Source organism: Tamandua tetradactyla, chromosome 9 (assembly GCF_023851605.1).
Source record: "Tamandua tetradactyla isolate mTamTet1 chromosome 9, mTamTet1.pri, whole genome shotgun sequence".
NCBI classification, from domain to species: Eukaryota; Metazoa; Chordata; class Mammalia; order Pilosa; family Myrmecophagidae; genus Tamandua; species Tamandua tetradactyla.
Window position 1 is genome coordinate 35529026 of NC_135335.1, and position 18981 is coordinate 35548006.

At 35.1% G+C, this 18981-nt stretch overlaps 1 protein-coding gene and 1 pseudogene across 18 annotated transcripts in view; both read left to right on the top strand.

Annotated features, from left to right (window-relative positions):
• Positions 1–18981, top strand: part of TMCC1 (transmembrane and coiled-coil domain family 1) — a 390104-nt gene that overhangs the window by 278596 nt on the left and 92527 nt on the right. The window lies entirely within an intron of this gene.
• Positions 339–17732, top strand: LOC143646974 (mitochondrial import receptor subunit TOM5 homolog pseudogene; annotated as a pseudogene).

Genomic DNA, 18981 nt, shown 5'->3' on the forward strand with positions numbered 1-18981 from the left:
TTTCAACATTTTCTTTAGGATTTAACTATGACCCAGAAATCTCATAAAGTGTTCAAAATGTCCAGGTTACAATAAAAAATAGCTTAGCATGCAAATAATCAGGAAAATCAACCAATACGGAAAAAGTCAATCAAAAGATGTCAGTGCCAAGATATCACAGACATCAGCATTATATGACAAAGACTCTAAAGTAGTTTCATAAAAACATACCAGAAAATAAGGACAAAACCCTCTTGGAACAAAGAAAGATTGAAAAAAAATAGTTACTGAAGAGAAAATCATTGGATGGGATCAATAGTAAAATGAAGATGACAGAGGAAAGAGTTATGAATATGAAGATATAAGTAGAATTATTCAGTATGAGCAGCAGTGAGGGAAAAAAACTGCCACATCTGAGCAACAGAAGAGGTTCTCGTGGGGGTGACTCTTAGGCCTAATTTTAAGTAGGCTTAGCCTATCCTTTGTGGAGTTAAGTTTCTTATGAACAAACCCTAAGATTGGGGGCTCAGCCTATTGCTTTGGTTGTCCCCACTGCTTGTGAGAATATCAAGAAACAGATAGACCAGTGGGACAATACTGAAAGGTTTAACATTCTTGTCATCAGAGTTCCAGTCGGACAGGAGAAAGGATATGCTACAGAAAAACAACGTGAAGAAATAATACTTGGTAACTCCCCAAATTTGGTGAAAGAGAGACCTTTAGATTCAGAAGCTCAGTAAACCCTAAACAGGGTAAAAACAGAACATCCACGCCCAGACACATTATCATCAAACTGCTCAAACCAAAAAACAAAGGAAAAAATATTGAAAGAGTAAACAATGCAGTACTTAAAGAAGAACAACCGTTCAAATGACTATGGATTTCTCATCAGAAATCTTAGAGGCCAAAAGGATGTAGATTTGCATCTTTCTTTTAAATATTTTTATTGATAAATCTTCATAAACATACATTCCATACATAGTATACAATCAGTGGCTCACAATATCATGACATAGTTGTGTATTCTTCACCGTAATCATTTTTTTATGAAACATAACTACATACAAACACAAACATTCTTACCATATGATCATTCCATTCTTGTTATATAATCAGTAATTCACAAAATCATCACGTAGTTGTATATTCATCATCATGATCATTTCTCAGAATATTTGCATCGATTCAGAAAAAGAAATAAAAGGAAAACAGAAAAAACTCATAGATACCATACCCCTTACCCCTCCCTTTCATTGATCACTGGCATTTCAGTCTACTAAATTTATTTTAACATTTGTTCCCCCTATTATTTATTTATTTTTAATCCATATGTTCTACTCGTCTGTTGGGAAGGTAGATAAAAGGAGCACCAGACACAAGGTTTTCACAACCACACAGTCATATTGTGTATCATTTTACAGTCATCTTCAAGAAACATGACTACTGGGGCACAGCTCTACATTTTCAGGCAGTTCCCTCCAGCCTCTCCATTACACCTTAACTAAACAGGTGATAACTATTTAATGAGTAAGAATAACCTCCAGAGTAACCTCTCAACTCTGTTTGGAATCTCTCAGCCATTGACACTTTATTTTTTCTCATTTCGCTCTTCCCCCTTTTGGTTGGGAAGGTTTTCTCAATCCCTGGACGTCGAGTCCCAGCTCATTCTAGAATTTCTGTCCCATGTTGCCAGGAAGGTAGACACCCCTGGGAGTCATGTCCCATGTAGAGAAGGGGAGGGCAGTGAGTTCGCTTGTCGTGTTGGCTTAGAGAGAAAGGCCACATCTGAGCAACAGAAGAGGTTCTTGTGGGATGACTCTTAGGCCTAATTTTAAGTAGGCTTAGCCTATCCTTTGTGGGGTTAAGTTTCTTATGAACAAACCCCAAGATTGGGGGCTCAGCCTATTGCTTTGGTTGTCCCCACTGCTTGTGAGAATATCAAGAATTCTCCACTTGGGGAAGTTGAATTTTCCCCCTTTCTCACCATTCCCCGAAGGGGACTTTGCAAATACTTTTTTATTCACTGTTGAAATCACTCTGGGATTTATCAGTGCATCACTCTGGACAAACCTACAAAATCTTCATGCCCTGCTCAAAGTTCCAAGTATTATGATGTTCAGTTAAGCTGCCCACATAAGTTATATTAGGAAATGCACTAATCAAAATATAAATTTTGTACCAAATATTTTTGTTTTTAGTTTCACACGTAAGTTAAAGTTTTAAAATATTAATTACCATCTATTTTCAACGCGCTGCATTATTGACATTCCTTTGTTCTTCCTCATGCAAAACATTTTTAAGTTTGTACATTTAATCACTATCGTTATATGCTCTAAGCATTCCTAGATTATACCATCTCAGTCTTTATCCTATATCTTTCCTTCTGAGTTCCTTTGTGCCCCCAGTCCTCCTCCGTCATTCTCACATTCAGCTTCATTCAGTGTTCTAACGTTATTGTATTACAGTTAGATAGTATCGTGCTATCCATTTCTGAATTTTTACAATCAGTCCCGTTACACAATTATTAATTTCTGTCTCCTGATGACCCCTGTTCTTAACTGAAATTATCTAGGTTCATTCCTTAATGTTAGGTCATATCAGTGAGACCATACAGTATTTGTCCTTTTGTTTCTGACTAATCTCACTCAGCATAATGTCCTTAAGGTCCATCCATGTTATTACATACTTCATAACTTTATTCTGTCTAACAGATGCATAATACTCATTCATGTGCATATACCACAGCTTGTTTAGCCACTCATCTGTTGATGGACATTTGGGCTGTTTCCAACTCTTGGCAATTGTAAATAATGCTGCATAGATATTGGTGTGCAAATGTCCATTTGTGTCTTTGCCCTCATGTCCTCTGAGTAGATACCTAGCAGTGGTATTGCCGGATCATATGGCAATTCTGTACTTAGCTTCCTGAGGAACCGCCAAACTGCCTTCCACAGCAGTTGTACCATTTGACATTCCCACCAACAGTGGATAAGTGTGCCTGTCTCTTCACATCCTTTCCAACACTTGTTGTTTTCTGTTTTATTGATAATGGTCATTCTGATGGGTGTGAGATGATATCTCATTGTGGTTTTTATTTGCATTTCCCTAATAGCCAGGGAGGTTGAGCATCTTTTCATGTGCCTTTTGGCCATTTGTGTTTCCTCTTCTGAGAAGTGTCTGTTCAAGTCTTTTGCCCATTTTGTAATTGGGTTGTCTGTCTTTTTGTTGTTGAGTTGACAAGTCTCTTTATATATAGATGCTAGACCTTTATCTGACATATCATCTACAAATATTGTCTCCCGTTGTGTAGGCTTTCTTTTTACTTTCTTGACCAAGTTCTTTGATGCACAAAAGTGTTTAATTTTGAGGAGTTCCCATTTCTTTCTTTCTTCAGTGCTTGTGCTTTGGGTGTTAGGTCTAGGAAACCACTTCCTATTATAAGATTTATAAAACATTTCACTATACTTTCTTCTAACAGTTTTATGGTCTTAGATCTAATGTTTAAGTCTTTGATCCATTTTGAGTTAGTTTTTGTATAGGGTTTGAGATATGGATCCTCTTTCATTCTTTTGCGTGTGGATATCCAGTTCTCTAGGCACCATTTATTGAAGAGACTCTTCTGTCTCAGGTGAGTTGGCTTGACTGCCTTATCAAAGATCAGTTGTCCATAGATGAGAGGGTCTATATCTGAACACTCTATTCGATTCCATTGGTCAGTATATCTATCTTTATGCCAGTACCATGCTGTTTGACCTCTGTAGCTTGATAATATGCCTTAAAGTCAGGAAGTGTAAGACCTCCAACTTCATTTTTCTTTCTCAGGATACTTTTAACTATTTGGGGCACCCTGCCCTTCCACATAAATTTGGTTATTGCTTTTTCTATTTCTGAAAAGTAAGTTTTTGGGATTTTAATTGGTATTGCATTGAGTCTGTAAATCAATTTAGATAGAATTGACACTTAACTATATTTAGTCTTCCAGTCCATAAACGTGGTATGTCCTTCCATTTATTTAGATCTTTTGTGATTTCTTTTAACAATTTCTTATAGTTTTCTCTATATAGGTCTTTTGTCTCTTTAGTTAAATTTATTCCTAAATATTTTATTCTTTTGGTTAGAATTGTAAATGGTATTTTTTTCATGATTTCCCCTCAGGTTGTTCATTGCTAATTTATAGAAACACTACAGATTTTGGGGTGTTGATCTTATAACCTGCCACTTTGCTATACTCATTTATTAGCTCTAGTACTTTTGCTGTGGGTTTCTTTTTCGGGGTTTTCAACATATTGTATCATATCATCTGCAAGCAGGGAGAGTTTTACTTCTTCCTTTCCAGTTTGGATGGCTTGTATTTCATTTTCTTGTCTAATTGGTCTGGCTAGAACTTCCAACACAACGTTGAATAACAATGGTGATAGTGGACATCTTTGTCTTGTTTCTGATCTTAGGGGGAAAGTTTTCAGTTTTTCCCCATTGAGGCTGATGTTAGCTGTGGGTTTTTCATATATCTCTTTATCATGTTAAGGAAGTTCCCTTCTATTCCTATCCTTTGAAGTGTTTTCAACAGGAAAGGATGTTGAATTTTGTCAAATGCCTTTTCTGCATCAATCGAGATGATCATGTGGTTTTTCTGCTTTGATTTGTTGATATGGTGTATTACATTAATTGATTTTCTTATGTTGAACCATCCTTGCATACCTTTTGGGATGAATCCTACTTGGTCATGGTGTATAATTCTTTTAATATGCTGCTGGATTCTATTTGCAAGAATTTTGTTGAGGAGTTTTGCATCTATATTCATCAGAGAGATTGGTCTGTAGTTTTCTGTTTTTGTAATATCTTTGTCTGGCTTTGGTATGAGGGTGATGTTGGCTTCATAGAATGAGTTAGGTAGCTTTCCCTCCTCTTCAGTTGTTTTGAAGAGTTTGAGCAGAATTGGTACTAATTCTTTCTTCAATGTTTGGTCGAATTCATAGGTGAAGCCATCTGGTCCTGGACTTTTCTTTTTGGGGAGCTTCTTAATGACTGATTCAGTTTCTTTACTTGTGATTGGTTTGTTGAGGTCATCTGTTTCTTTTCAAGTCAGTGTTGGTTGTTCATGCCTTTCTAGGAAGTTGTTCATTTCATCTACATTGTCGAGTTTGTTAGCATAAAGTTGTTCATAGTATCCTCTCATTACTTCCTTTATTTCTGTGGGGTCAGTGGTTATGTCTCCTCTTTCATTTCTCATTTTATTTATTTGTATCCTCTCCTTCTTTTCGTCAACCTCTCTAAGGGGCCATCAATCTTATTGATTTCCTCATAGAACCAATTTCTGGTTTTGTTGATTTTCTCAATTGTTTTCATGTTCTCAATTTCATTTATTTCTGCTCTAATCGTCATTATTTCTTTCCTTTTGCTTACTTTGGTGTTAGTTTGCTGTTCTTTCTCTAGCTATTCCAAGTGGACAGTTAATGCCTCGACTTTTGTTCTTCTTTTTTGATACACAAATTTAGGGCAATAAATTTTCCTCTTAGCACTGCCTTTGCTGCATCCCATAAATTTTGATATGTCGTGTTTTCATTTTCATTTGCCTCAAGATATTTACTGATTTCTCTTGGAATTTCTTCCTTGACCCACTGGTTGTTTAAGAGTGTTGAACCTCCATATATGTGTGAATTTTCTGGCACTCTGCCTATTATTGATTTCCAACTTCATTCCTTTATGATCTGAGAAAGTGTTTTGTATGATTTCAATCTTTTTAAATTTATTGAGACTTGCTTTGTGACCCAGCATATGGTCCCTTGAGAAAAAGGTATATCCATGAGCACTTGAGAAAAAGGTATATCCTGCTGTTGTGGGGTGTAAGTTCTATAAATGTCTGTTAAGTCTAGCTCATTTATTGTATTATTCAAATTCCCTATTTCTTTATCAATCCTCTGTCTAGATGTTCTGTGCATTGATGAGAGTGGGGAATTGAAGTCTCTAACTGTTACTGTCAATGTAATGTGTCTGTTTCTCTTTTCACTGTTTTCACTGTTTGCTTCATGTATTTTGGAGCATTCTGGCTCTGGCTCCATGCATTATATTTATGATTGTGATGTCTCCTAGATTTGTATTTTTAAGTGCTGTGGGAAAACTCCTGACAACTGAGAATTTTATATCCAGCAAAAATATCCTTCATGAATAAGGCTAAAATAAAGATTCTCAGACAAAGAAAAATTAAAAATTTGTGGCCATTCAGCCTGCTTTAAAAGAATTACTAAGGATCTTCTTCAGACAGAAGGAAACTTAAAATATCACAAATGAAGAGAGATCAACAGAAATGGAAAATATCTGGATAAATGTAATATACAGTTTTTCTCTTCCTTAGCTGACAGTTGAATGCAAAAATTATGACATTTTATCATGGGGATTTCAATATATATATATAGGTGTAACACTTAAGACAAATATAACACAAAGGGGAGGAGGGTAAGAGAACTTATTGTATGATAATATTTCTACATTTAATCCATTAATTATTGCTTCTAAATAGACTGAAATGTTATATATGTGGATTGTAATACCTACAGCACCCACTAAAAATGAGTTTGCAGAAAGATATAGTAAATAACAACAGATAAAGTGAAATATAAAAAAATATTCATTTAACCCAACAGAGAGCAAAAAGCGGGAAAAATAGAAATGAAAAACAAAATAAGATGGCATACCTAAACACAAGCACATCAGTAATTTACATTAAAAATGCAAATGATCTATATGTGATTGTGGAAAGCTGTGTTTGATGCTCCTTTATCCGGGGTATGGACAGATGAGTAAAAAAATTAGGATAAAAAATAAATAATAGGGCTCAGTCTGCAGTATTCTTGCCTGACATGGCAGAGACCTGGATTCAATTCTCAGTGCCTGGCCATGCAAAGAAAAAAAATTTTTTTGATAAATGAATAATAGAATAGAATAAAGGATAAAAAAATGGGTAGATTGAAATACTGGTGGTCAGTGAGAAGGCTTTAGATAAGGGGTATGGGATGTGTAAAGTTTTTTTTTTCTTTCTTTTTCTGGAGTATTGTAAATATTCTAAAAATGATCATGGTGGTGAATACACAGTTACGTGATGAAATTGTGATTGTATGTAATGGTTGAACTGTATTTGTGGAAGATTTCTCAATAAAATGTTTTTTTTTAAGTGTAAATGGTCTACTAGGACATTATATACGATTCTACAAAGGTTCCATGCAGCAGGGTAAATTTCCAAAACCTACAAAACTCCAGTGGATCCCTGGACCAGATAAGTCCTGAAATGAAGAGGGGCCAGCTCTTCCAGGCATCAACTAGTTCCACCCCCCTATCCCATATTATCAACAGCCCCTTCCAATGTGAAAAATTTAGAATGGGTATATCCCAGATACCTCTGAAGAACAGAAGAAAGATCAAAGGTGATTTGAAGTTATAGAGAGAAGTTTGGGTTTGACAAATGAGTATGAATGCTGATTCATTATACGAATATTTCTTTTAACCTCCAGTACCTTAGAGGAGCTAGAAATAAAAACCTAAAATTGTGGAATGGAACCCATACCAAATTCTGAAATCTGTTTTACAATGAACTGTTGCGATGTATTTTGAAATTTATTGCTTTTATGTATATATGTTATTTAAAGAGGAGTGGGAGTATAACAGACAAGATAGGATTTAACAAATGAGTATGACTGCTTAATCATTATATTGATATTTCTTTTGGTCACCAGTGTCTTGGAGCAGCTAGAAGAAAAAAATGAAAAATCGTGGAACTGTGACCCATATCAAACTTTAAAATCTGTTCTATAAAACTACGTGTTAAAATGTACTTGGAATTATTGCTTTTTTGTATATGTGTTATATTTTACAATAAAAGTGTAAATGTTCTAAACATGTTAATTAAATGACAGAGATTAGCAGACTTGATTTTTTTTACATAATCTGATTATATTGTTTATGAAAAGATCACTTGAAATATAATGACATAATTAAGTTAAAAGTAAAAGGGCAGGGGAAAAAAAATAAAAGCATGGGAAATGGTATGCCATGAAAATATCATTCAAGAAAGATAATGTTCTGATATTGATATTGGACCAAATAGACTTCACATCAAAGAAAATGACCAGAGATAAAGAGGGACTTTACATAAGGATAAACAGGTTCATTCACCAAGAAGCCATAATACTCCTAAATGTGTATGTGTTTATGTAACATTAAATGCTCTCCTAACAAAAGAACTTCAAAATGCATGGAAAAAAAAATGTCATAACTAAGAGGAAACATAAATTCAAGAAACTTCAACATTCCTCTCTCAGTGATCCATAGAACTAATGGATAAAAAATAATTAAGAATATAGAAAACTAAACAACACCTTCCACCAATTGGATCTGTTGACATTAATGAGACATTTCCCTGAACAACAGCAGAATGTATATTTTAATCAAATGCTCATGAAACATTCATCAAGGTAGATCAGATTCTGGATCATAAAACTAATCTGAAACTAACAGAGAACAAGGTATGTTCTCTGACCATGATGGAGTTAGACTAGAAAGCAATAACATAAAAATAACAGGAAAATTTTTAAACACTTAGAAATTAAACGCCAAAGAGGAGGTCTCAAGGAAAATTTTAAAATATTTTGAGCTGAAAGAAAATGAAACCACATCCTATCAAAATCTGTGGGATGCAGCTAAATAGTATTGAGAGGAAAATTTATAGCGTCAAATGATTATATTAGAAAAGAAGAAATATCTCAACAATCTGAACATTATTGCTTAACAAACCAGAAAGAGAACAGTAAAATAAACCAAAGCAAGCAGATGGAAGAAAATGATAAAAATTAGTTATCATTGAAATTTAAAATGGAGAAAAAATAGAGAAAACCAATGAAACAGAAGCTGATTCTTAGAGAAGATTAGCAAAATTGATAAACCTCAAGCAAGGCTGACAAAGAAAATAGAGAAAACACAAATTACTAATATCCCAGTGAAAGAGGGGATATCACTACAGATCCCACAGATATAAAGAGGAAAATAAAGAACTACTGGAAACAACTCTGCAATTATAAATTCAACAACTTAGATAAAGTGAGCTAAATCTTCAAGCAACAGAACTCACTTAAAATGAATTAGATAACCTGAATAGTTCTATAGCTATTTTAAAAGTTGAAATTCATAGCTAAGAACATTCTGAAAAAGAAATCTTCACATAGTTTCACAGGAAAATTCTCTTTCACATTAAAGAAGGGAAAACATCAATTTTACACAATCTCTTCTCTTCAGGGAAAAAAAAAAAAGACCAAAAAACAGGAGGGAACTTGTTTTATGAGACCTCTGTTACCCTATCAAAATCAGATAAAAGGTGTACAAGAAAATAAAACAGCAAACTATGTTCCTATCATGAACATCGATGGAAAAATCCCCTACAAAACACTAGCAAATCTAACCCAGTAGTGTATAAAAGGAATAATATACTATGGCAACGTGAAGTTTATATCAGGATCGCAAGGTTAGTTCAATGCTTGAAAATCAAACAATGTAATCGATATATTCATAGCCCAAAGAAGTAAAAGCACATGATTTTATCAGGTGGTACAATAAAAAGCATTTGACAGAATTCAGCATCTATTCCTTATTAAAAAGTCTTAGCTAAATAGGAATCAAAGACTTCCTCAGCTTAATAAAGGACATCTAACAACAACCCCCCAAAAAACAAAACCTATTGCTAACTTCATACTTAATGGTGAAAGACTGATTATTTTTAGTCTAAGCTTGGAAGCAAAACCAGGATGTTCATTCTGACCACTTCTATTCAACAATATACTGAAAGTCCTAACTGGTGCAGTAGGGCAAGAAAAAGAAATAAAAGGCATGCAGAGCCTTTGAGGACATCCGAGAGTGGCTGCTGGAAGGAAGGAGGCAGTGATGTTCTGGATTGGGAGCCTCCCACGAAAGGTGGACCCAGAGGAAATGACATGGAAGATTTAGCTCTCCTCCATACAAAACTTCCTCATCTGCGTGGCTCTGCTTCAGGTCATTCCTTTTATGTTAGAGAAATTGGACAGCATGTGAAGATTGGGCATCCCATAGGACTACATGAGATGAAGATCCTGGTTAATTTCTGCACCCATCTGCAAGTGAATAGATGTAAGAAAGATGTAAGAAACTCTTTGATTGAGCGGACGTAAAATATCTACTTGTTAAGAACAAGTCTGAAGCAAACAAAAGAACAAGTCTGGCTTTGGTAACTAACCTTTGTAGCTAAAATACATTTGGGAAGTATGAAAGAACTTCTTGTGGCCATAGTGCACCCTTCTGCCTGTGATACTTAGCCTCGATGAATGTTGGTATAATTGTAAATTATGTTAAACTCCAATTTCTAACAAGTATTAAAGGGGTCTTAATCCTGAAATGGCACTGTCTTGGCAGTTGTTTCTGTTTACCTTTTTACTTCTGTTAGGATTTTATTTGTGGTGAGTCGCTGACAATTAATTTTGTGGAAGTCAGCACAAAAATGACATTTAAACACAGTAGTGTTAGTCTGTATTTTAAATAAATGTGTCTTAATAGATACTTTTTTTAATTGAAAAAAAATCATGCAGATTGGAAAGGAAGAAATAAAACTGCACCAATTCACAGGTGATATGATTGTCTATGTAGAAAATCCCAAGGAATCTACCAAAAAGTTCCTAGACTTAATGAGTGAGTTTGGCAAGGTCACCAGATACAATGTCAACCCACAAAAATCAATCTAGTTTCTGTATAATTGCAGTGAAAAATTGGAAACCATAAAGAAAAATTTAAGTGCCATTTACAAAAGTGGCAAAAGAAAAATACTTAGGAATAAATCAAAAAATCATTCACATGATCTGTATTCTGAAAACTGTAAAATACTGATGAAGAAAATCAAAGAAGACCTAAATAAATAAAGAGATATATCGTTTCCATGGATTGGAAGAGTCAACATACTGAAAATGTCATTTCTCCCCAACTCATCTATAGATTTAACACAATTCCAACCAAAATTCCAACAGGATTTTCTTGTAGCAACAGACAAGCTTATTCTCAAATGTATACAAATAGGCAAAGGAATTAGAATAGCCAAACCAATTTAGAGGATTCATACTACCCAATTTTATGACTTAATGCAAAGCTATAGTAATCAAGACTGTTGAGTTGGCAAAAAGATATTCACATAGATTAATGGAACAGAATAGGAAGTCCAGAAATAGAACCACATAAATATAGCCAATTCCTTTTTTTTTTTACATGGGCAGGCACCGGGAACCAAACCCGGGTCCTCTGGCATGGCAAGCACCGTGGCCCACCCTAGCCAATTCCTTTTGATAAAAGTGCAAAGGCAACTCAGCAGAGAAAGGATGGGTTTTCAGCAGATGGTATTGGAACAATTGTCCAGTTGTTCCATCATCTGCAAAAACATAAACAGAGACCTCAGATCTTACACAAAAATTAATCCAAAATGAATCGTAAGCTTATATGTAAAACATAAACCTGTGAAACTTTTTGTAGAAAACAGAAAATCTCCATGGCTTGGAATTAAAGAGTTCTTAGGTCACCATAAGCACAATTCATGAAAGAAAAAAATTGATAAGTAGAAATTCATCATGATAAGTAGGAATCCATCAAAATTAAAATTTAAAAACCTTTGATCTTTGAAAAACACTGTGAAGAAAATGAAAAGATACATCAACACCTGGGAGAAGATGTTTCCAAATCACATACCTGACAAAGGACTTATATATATATAGACACACATAAATATATCCGTCTGTCAAAACTCAAGTGAAAACAACCCAGTTTAAAAATGGGCAGCATCTTAATCAGACCCTTTATCAAAGAGTATATACAATGACAAATAAGCACATTAAAAAGTGTTCAGCACTTTTTTCTTTTTATTTCTTTTTTTGAAGTGATGCAAATGTTCTAAAAAATTATGATGTTGAATACAACTATATGATGGTTTTGTGAGCCACTGATTTTACACAATTTATGGAATGCATATGTGTAAAGATTTACCAATAAAAATATTTTTTTGATGTTCAACATTATTAGCCATTAGAGAAATGCAAATTAAAACTATGATGAGATAATGGCTAAAATAAAAAATACAAATACTAAATGCTGACAAAGTTTCATAACAATTGGAACTCCCACGTATAGCTGGTATGAAAGGAAAATGGTACACCTACTCTGGAAAACAATTTGGAGGTTACTTTTAAGTTAAACATGCCATATATGTGCAAAATACTTACAGATACACTTGTACATATTTAACCTAGAGAGATGAAAACAACGTTTACACGGATATTTATAGCATCTCTTCATAATCACAAAAAATGGGCAAATGTCCTTTAGCAAAAGAATGTGTAAACAAACTCTTATATTGATACAATGTACTACAACCTGGCAATAATAAAAAAAGAATTATTGGGTGATGTGCTGGTGGCTTAGTGCACATGCCAAAGACCCAGGTTCGATTCCCAGTGCCTACCCATGCCAAAAAAAAAAATGAATTATTGAAGCATGCGGCATAATAGATTCATCTCAAAAGCATGCTGAGTAAAAGAAATCAGTCTCAAAGGTTGTGATTCTATTTATATTACAGTCTCAAAAAGACAATACCATAGTGGAGAATGGATTAAGGTTAGGAATGTGGATTATGTGTGACTGCACAAGGGTGGTGTTTTAAGTAATATAACTGTTCTGCATCCTGATTGTGCTGGTTGTTTGGAATTTATGTATTTTAAAATTTATAGATCTGTACACATGCCTGGAAATCCATTTTTCAGTATGTTAATTTAAGAAGATTAAGGAAAAATAACTTAGTGGGTTAAAGTGCCAGTGTATTGTCATAATTCTGTGGGTTGACAGGGTTGTTGTTCTGTTTTACATCTCATTGGCTGGGATGGTGGGAAACTAAAACGGTCCAAGTAGCTTCACCACCATATATAGCAGTTTGCATTAGCCACCAACTGAGAGTTCAGCTGTGACTTGTGACCAAGGGCCTTGATTCTACTACTCTTGCTACATTCTCCGTGGCTGCTTTGGCTTTTTTTGCAGCATAGCAGCTAGGTTCCAAGAAGGAGTGTTCAAAAAGGCAAACCCAGTTGTCAGGCTCTTATCAAGTCTTTCTTTGCATCGTTCTTGCTAGTGCTTCATTTGCTATAACTAGTGACATGACCAAGGCCAGAATCTGAGGGGGCTGAGACTACATACGGGTATAATGGCCAGGAATATTGGCTCATTAATGGCTTCCAAATTATTGTCTGTTGCATATGGTGAGTGTGTTTTGTTTTACATCTTGTTATAGCATACTTTTCCTTCAGATTGTCTATATTATTTCAATAAAAACATTGAGACTCTGGTATCTAGAGTATTAGAAGAAAGCTGCCTGTTGTGTAAAAAGATAGAAGCTTTGATTGTTTGAAACATCTTGAAAATATATTTATTCTTTAATATAGACCCATACCTTAATGAAGATTTAAAATCTATATTTAAAAAAATTAAGCCCCATTTAGTTAATTCTTTGCATACCTGATCAGCTTCCTCCATAATTTTTTATATCATCTCTTGATCCTTAGTTTGGTGAAAGGGGCTTCAAAATAACTTATTTAGCACTGCAGACAATTTCAGAATTAATTCTGGGCTGGAAAGGTTGCTTATTGATCATACAGTCTGAGCAGCCAAAAGCCACCACATACAATTTATATCATGAAGATATGAAGAATCACCAAAGAAGAAACTCTCTTTGAAGTACATTGTAAGAAATTGAGGATTAGTGATAATACAAGAAACCATACTACTGTGATATAGATGGTTACATAAAATAAGAAAATGATAGTAGGTCGCTAAAAGCATGGTATAGTAGAAAGAACACAAATGGAGAATCAGAAAACATGGATTCTGGATCTGATATGGCCACATTGCATATTTGACTTCCCCTTTCAAAACCTTGGTTTTCATCTGAAAAAAATGAAATATTTGTTTTGAACGTGGTTCTCAGTTCTAGGGAGCGCTAAATAGCTAGTGGGGCATGTATGATTTCAAAAAGTAGAGTCAGTATAATTCTTATCTTCAGAATAAAACTAGAAAACAAAGCACAATAAATTATTCCAGGTTGGTGAGACTATATTGACTATAGAGGGATAAGCTATTATAGAGGGTGTAAGGTTTTTAGTTTTTATTTTTTTAATGTTGGAAATATTAATAAGAGAACTTAAATGATCTCTAAAGTCAGTAGAGAACAGCAACCTGTTTCTCACAAATGATGCCTGGAACAAGGTAATATTATTCAAAAAATATGATACAGGGCCCCTCCACTTAGAAAATTTTACCTAGGACTTTAAGGAAAGTAATTTAGAGCTCTAAAAGTTTCAGTTTTTTTTATTAGCCATACCTATCCTTTACAGGTAAGGTATGGCTAACTCTTTGTCCCCGACTAATGCCTATTCATTTTTGACCTGAAGTCTGTAGCTACATAGTGATGTACCTACTGGTACAGATTTATATAATTTATCAGATTCCCCCTTCTCTTCCTATCCTGGTTCAGAAATGAAAATCAAAAACAATAGTTCAGGTCTCCTAGTTTGGACAGTGGACTAAAACCTGTACATCAAGGAAATGTTTTAATGCCCTCCCAAACTTATCTATCGGCCTTATGTTCAGATCATACCAAGAAGGAAGCTAAGAACTCAGATATATATTCAGTTGTTCCTTTTCAGTTGAAAATAACAACCCCTCTGGGTTCTGTTCCCTATGCATCCTAAAAGTGACAAATCAAAATTTCCTTTGGATAGTTTAGGTAGCCAAAGATTTGTGTTCAAAGTAGATTGTTCTTTCAGAGGTTAACCTAAAATAAAATTTATTATTATGGGAAAATTGCGTATCTATCGAGTATTTTTAAAGTACTTATTTTGAAACTATCCAGTAACAGTATTTTCTATTTGGTGATAATTTTGTTTCCTAGACTTAAAAAACTAAGATACTGGATTATGTCTTCAAAGATTCTTAAAAAATGGGAAAATTAAATTAGAAATTGTAATATTACCTATTAGCTATTTGTGTAGAAATGTAGATTCCAGAAAAAACTTCATCAGAAATTTGGAAATCTAGAAATGATCAGATTTTATTTATATATATGTATAAATATTGGCATATATGTCTATATGTGTATCTTTTTAAAATCTAATATTAATGAACAAATACATAGAAAAGTATATATAATGTTTCTTGTAAGTAAAAAAAGCCTTTCTTTTGTTTCCTTTTTCCTCCCCACCATACTTCCATTATTAGGTATCAGTCTTTTTTTGTTCCCTCTATATATGTCAGACAACGTATACTAGGCATTTGTCTTAAACTGTCTTGCATAGGCTATTGTTAATAGCCTCCTAATTGTTCACCATTCTTCATACTTCTGCTCTGTTCCCTACTCACCCCAGGATAGTCTGTTCTTCATTCAGATTTATCCTGTTAAAATATAAATTAGATCCTATCCTTACTCTGCTCAAAAATTGAAGTGACTTCCTCACAGCAGCTTACAGTACCCTACACCATCTGACCCTGCTGTCTTTCAGCAAGCCTCTCTGACTGTATTTCCTATCCCCACTCCACCCACACCCTGTTCACTCATTCACTCAGCTTCTTTGGTGTTCCTTCTGCATTCCAAGCACATTCCCATCTCAGGACCTTTGTACTTGCTTGCTCTCCCTGGAACACTCTTCTCCCAGATATCCACACAAGCTTGTTTCCTCATTTCACTCAGTTCTCTTCTCAGATGTTATTTTATCAGAGAAGCCCCATCATTCTTTATCCCCTTTGTTCTGCTCTGTTCTTCATAATATTTATCACCAGTTGATGTATTTTGTATTTGTTATATTTGTTTATTATCTGTCTTCACCAGCAAGTATGGAGACCTAAACTGTTTGTTCTGTGTTGTATCTTCTGAACCCAGAATAGTGGCTCAAATATTTGAATTAACAACTCTTCCTTTGAAGCTTTTTTTGCAAAAAAAAAAAACAGCACAATGTACTTTGCTCTTTTTCTGAGCACTATTTTAAGTTTTCATGCTCTGTTTTCACTGATTCCTTCCAGTAGAGCTCTTCCCTTAAACTTAAAACATAGTAAGTAAAAGTATGGATTCAGAGCTTAGCTGTATTACTTTAAATCCCATCCCTGCCCCTTGGCCATTATGTTGCTTTGAGCAAGTTACTTAACCTCTTTATTATTCCATTTATTTGGCTGTAAAATGGGTAGTTCAATGATGAAAGCACAGGGGAAATGGAACAGGAAAAGTAGGCAAGGACCTAGCCATTAAGATCCTTGTGTGATATACCTGGATGTTTGATCTTTTTTTGTACCAGTATCCTAACCTTCAACTTACTTAGAGTTCAAACTTCATTCAATCTGTGTTAATACTGAACTGTTAAAGAACAGTTTTATCTTTATAGATTTATCTTCCTGGGTTTTTCCCCATCTTTTATTTTCATTTTTGCTTCATCTATATTGTCCTGTGTTTACTGCTATTTCCTCATTGAATTTAATTTGTTAAAAAGCTATTAGGAAAAAATTTGAAAAATAAAAATAAGAAAGAAAAAGAAAAAAACTATTGGGAAGAGGTGGGGCAAGATGGCAGCGTAGGGAGGTGTGGAATTTAGTTAGGCCTCTAGGCCAGCTAGTAAATAGTCAGGAAATGTCTGGAACAAATGTTTGGGGGACTTTCTGGAATGGGTAGAAGGACTGAGATCATAGCGCAGAGCTGCAAGTAGTCTCCCAAACTGTGGAGACTGGCACCCTCCACCACTGTCACAGCAAGCTGTTTTGGAAACAATTTCCCATGAGAACAAGAAGCAGTCTCTGCTCGGAGCAAGACAAGGAAAGCTCAAGCAAGCTCCAATCACAGATTTAATTAACAAATTTGGACTGCCAAATATAAGCTCTGAGCACAGATAAACCCAGAGCAAGCACAAAAGGAACCCTAAGTACTCTCCCAGCAGAGAGAAGGCAGGGCTGGTAAAAACAAACAAACAAACAAACAACAACAACAACAAAAACAGAGCCTTTTGTAGTTGGTGGAGCTTAGAATATTGGGAAATGGCTGTGTTCCAAGAAAAGGGGCACACAGTGCCAGGTATCAACTCCAGCTCTTGACTGGTGAACCTGGGGTGGGGAGGGATGTGTGTGCTGGGGACCAGCTCTGAAAAGGATTTTTTTTTAAGAAAACTTTTAGCAGCTCATTAAAATAAAAGGCCTCAGGCATTTAGTTGTTAGCACTGACCCAGGCAAGGTATGTCTAAGGGACAAAGTAACTGGTCAAGTGAAAAATATAACTCCTTAAAGGGCATATCTTCCCCAAGAAAAGGTGTGAGGGACAGGGCCCAACACAAATGGTGACTATCATCCAAAGAATTCAGACCCCAGGGGCTGGAAAACATAAGCAGCTTAAGCCCACCTTCTACCTCAGCTTCAGTCTCAACGAAATTCCTGGCAGTGACAGAATGCTGAGAATTAAAGGCATCGTACCACTTTACGCCAGTAGGGAGATGTGGGCTGACAAATACCACATACTAGACAGGATAGGAAAAGCACAAAATCAAGAGGCTTCTCAGGAAAGACTGGCAACTTGCTGGCAAATTACACCATCTACCTGAGACCTGGGCTTGTCCAGTCTGAGAAAATCTAGTTGGGGTCCATCATATCTGGGGAGACCCTTCTCAAAAAAAAAAGGATCCAAGAACCAGAGAAACAGGAGCTGCTGAAAATTCTGATCAGTTAAACAGAAGCTATACCAGAGGTCTAGAATAAGTTGAACTGAATGCAGAGAACAGATAGAGAACAAAGCCAACCAACAAGAAAACTCTAGAAAAAGAGAAAATGACTAATTAAGGAAATCAGATGCCTAGACATCAGCAAAAAATCACAAGTCATACAAGGAAGAATGAAGAAATGGCCCAGTCAGAGGAACAAGCTAACACTTCAAATGAGAAAAAGGAGTTGAAACAACTAATGAAAGATGTTCAAATAAGTCTTCTAAATCAAACCAATGAGTTGAGAGTAGATATGGCAAAAGAGATGAAAGAAGACATTGAGCGACCTTAAGGAAGAGCTTGAAATCTCAGAAGAACAAATGGCAGAACTCACAGAAATGAAAGGCACAATAGAAGAGATGAATAACACGGTGGAGACATACAACAGCAGATTTCAATAGAAGAAAAGATAAGTAAATGAGCGGACGAGACATCTGAAATTCTACACACAAAAGAACAGATAGGAAAAGAATGGAAAAACATGAGGTGGGTCTCAGAGAATTGAATGATAACATGATGCACTCAAATATATCCTTCTGGTATCCCAGAAGGAGAAGAAAAGGGAAAAGGGCCAAAAGAATAATGGAGGAAATAATCACTTAAAGTTTCCCAACTCTTATGAAAGACACAAAATTACAGATTCAAGAAGTGCAGCATACCCCAAACAGAATATATCCAAATAGACCTACTCAGAGACACTTATAATCAGATTGTCAGATGTCAAAATATAATGAGAGAATTCTGAAAGCAGCAAGAGAAAAGCAATCCATCACATACAAAGGATGCCCAATAAGAATATGTGTAGATTTCTTAGCAGAAACCATGGAGGCGAGAAGGTAGTGGTTTGATATAATTCAGATATTGAAAGAGAAAAACTGCCAACCAAGAATTCTATGTGCGGCAAAATTGTTCTTCAGGAATAAGGGAGAGTTTAAAATATTTTCAGATAGACACTGAGATGGTTTGTGAATAAGAGACCTCCTCTATGAGAAATACTACAGGGAGTGTTACAGGCAGATAGGAAAAGAAATGCTGGTGATTAAATGTATAAATATAAGAAAGTTTTTACATGAGGGAGAACAAATGAATGTCAAAATGCAAGGTGTTGAAAATGGGATAGTATATGGAAAAAATACAGTCAATGCAAACTAGGACCTATAGTTCCCAGTAACATTATAAT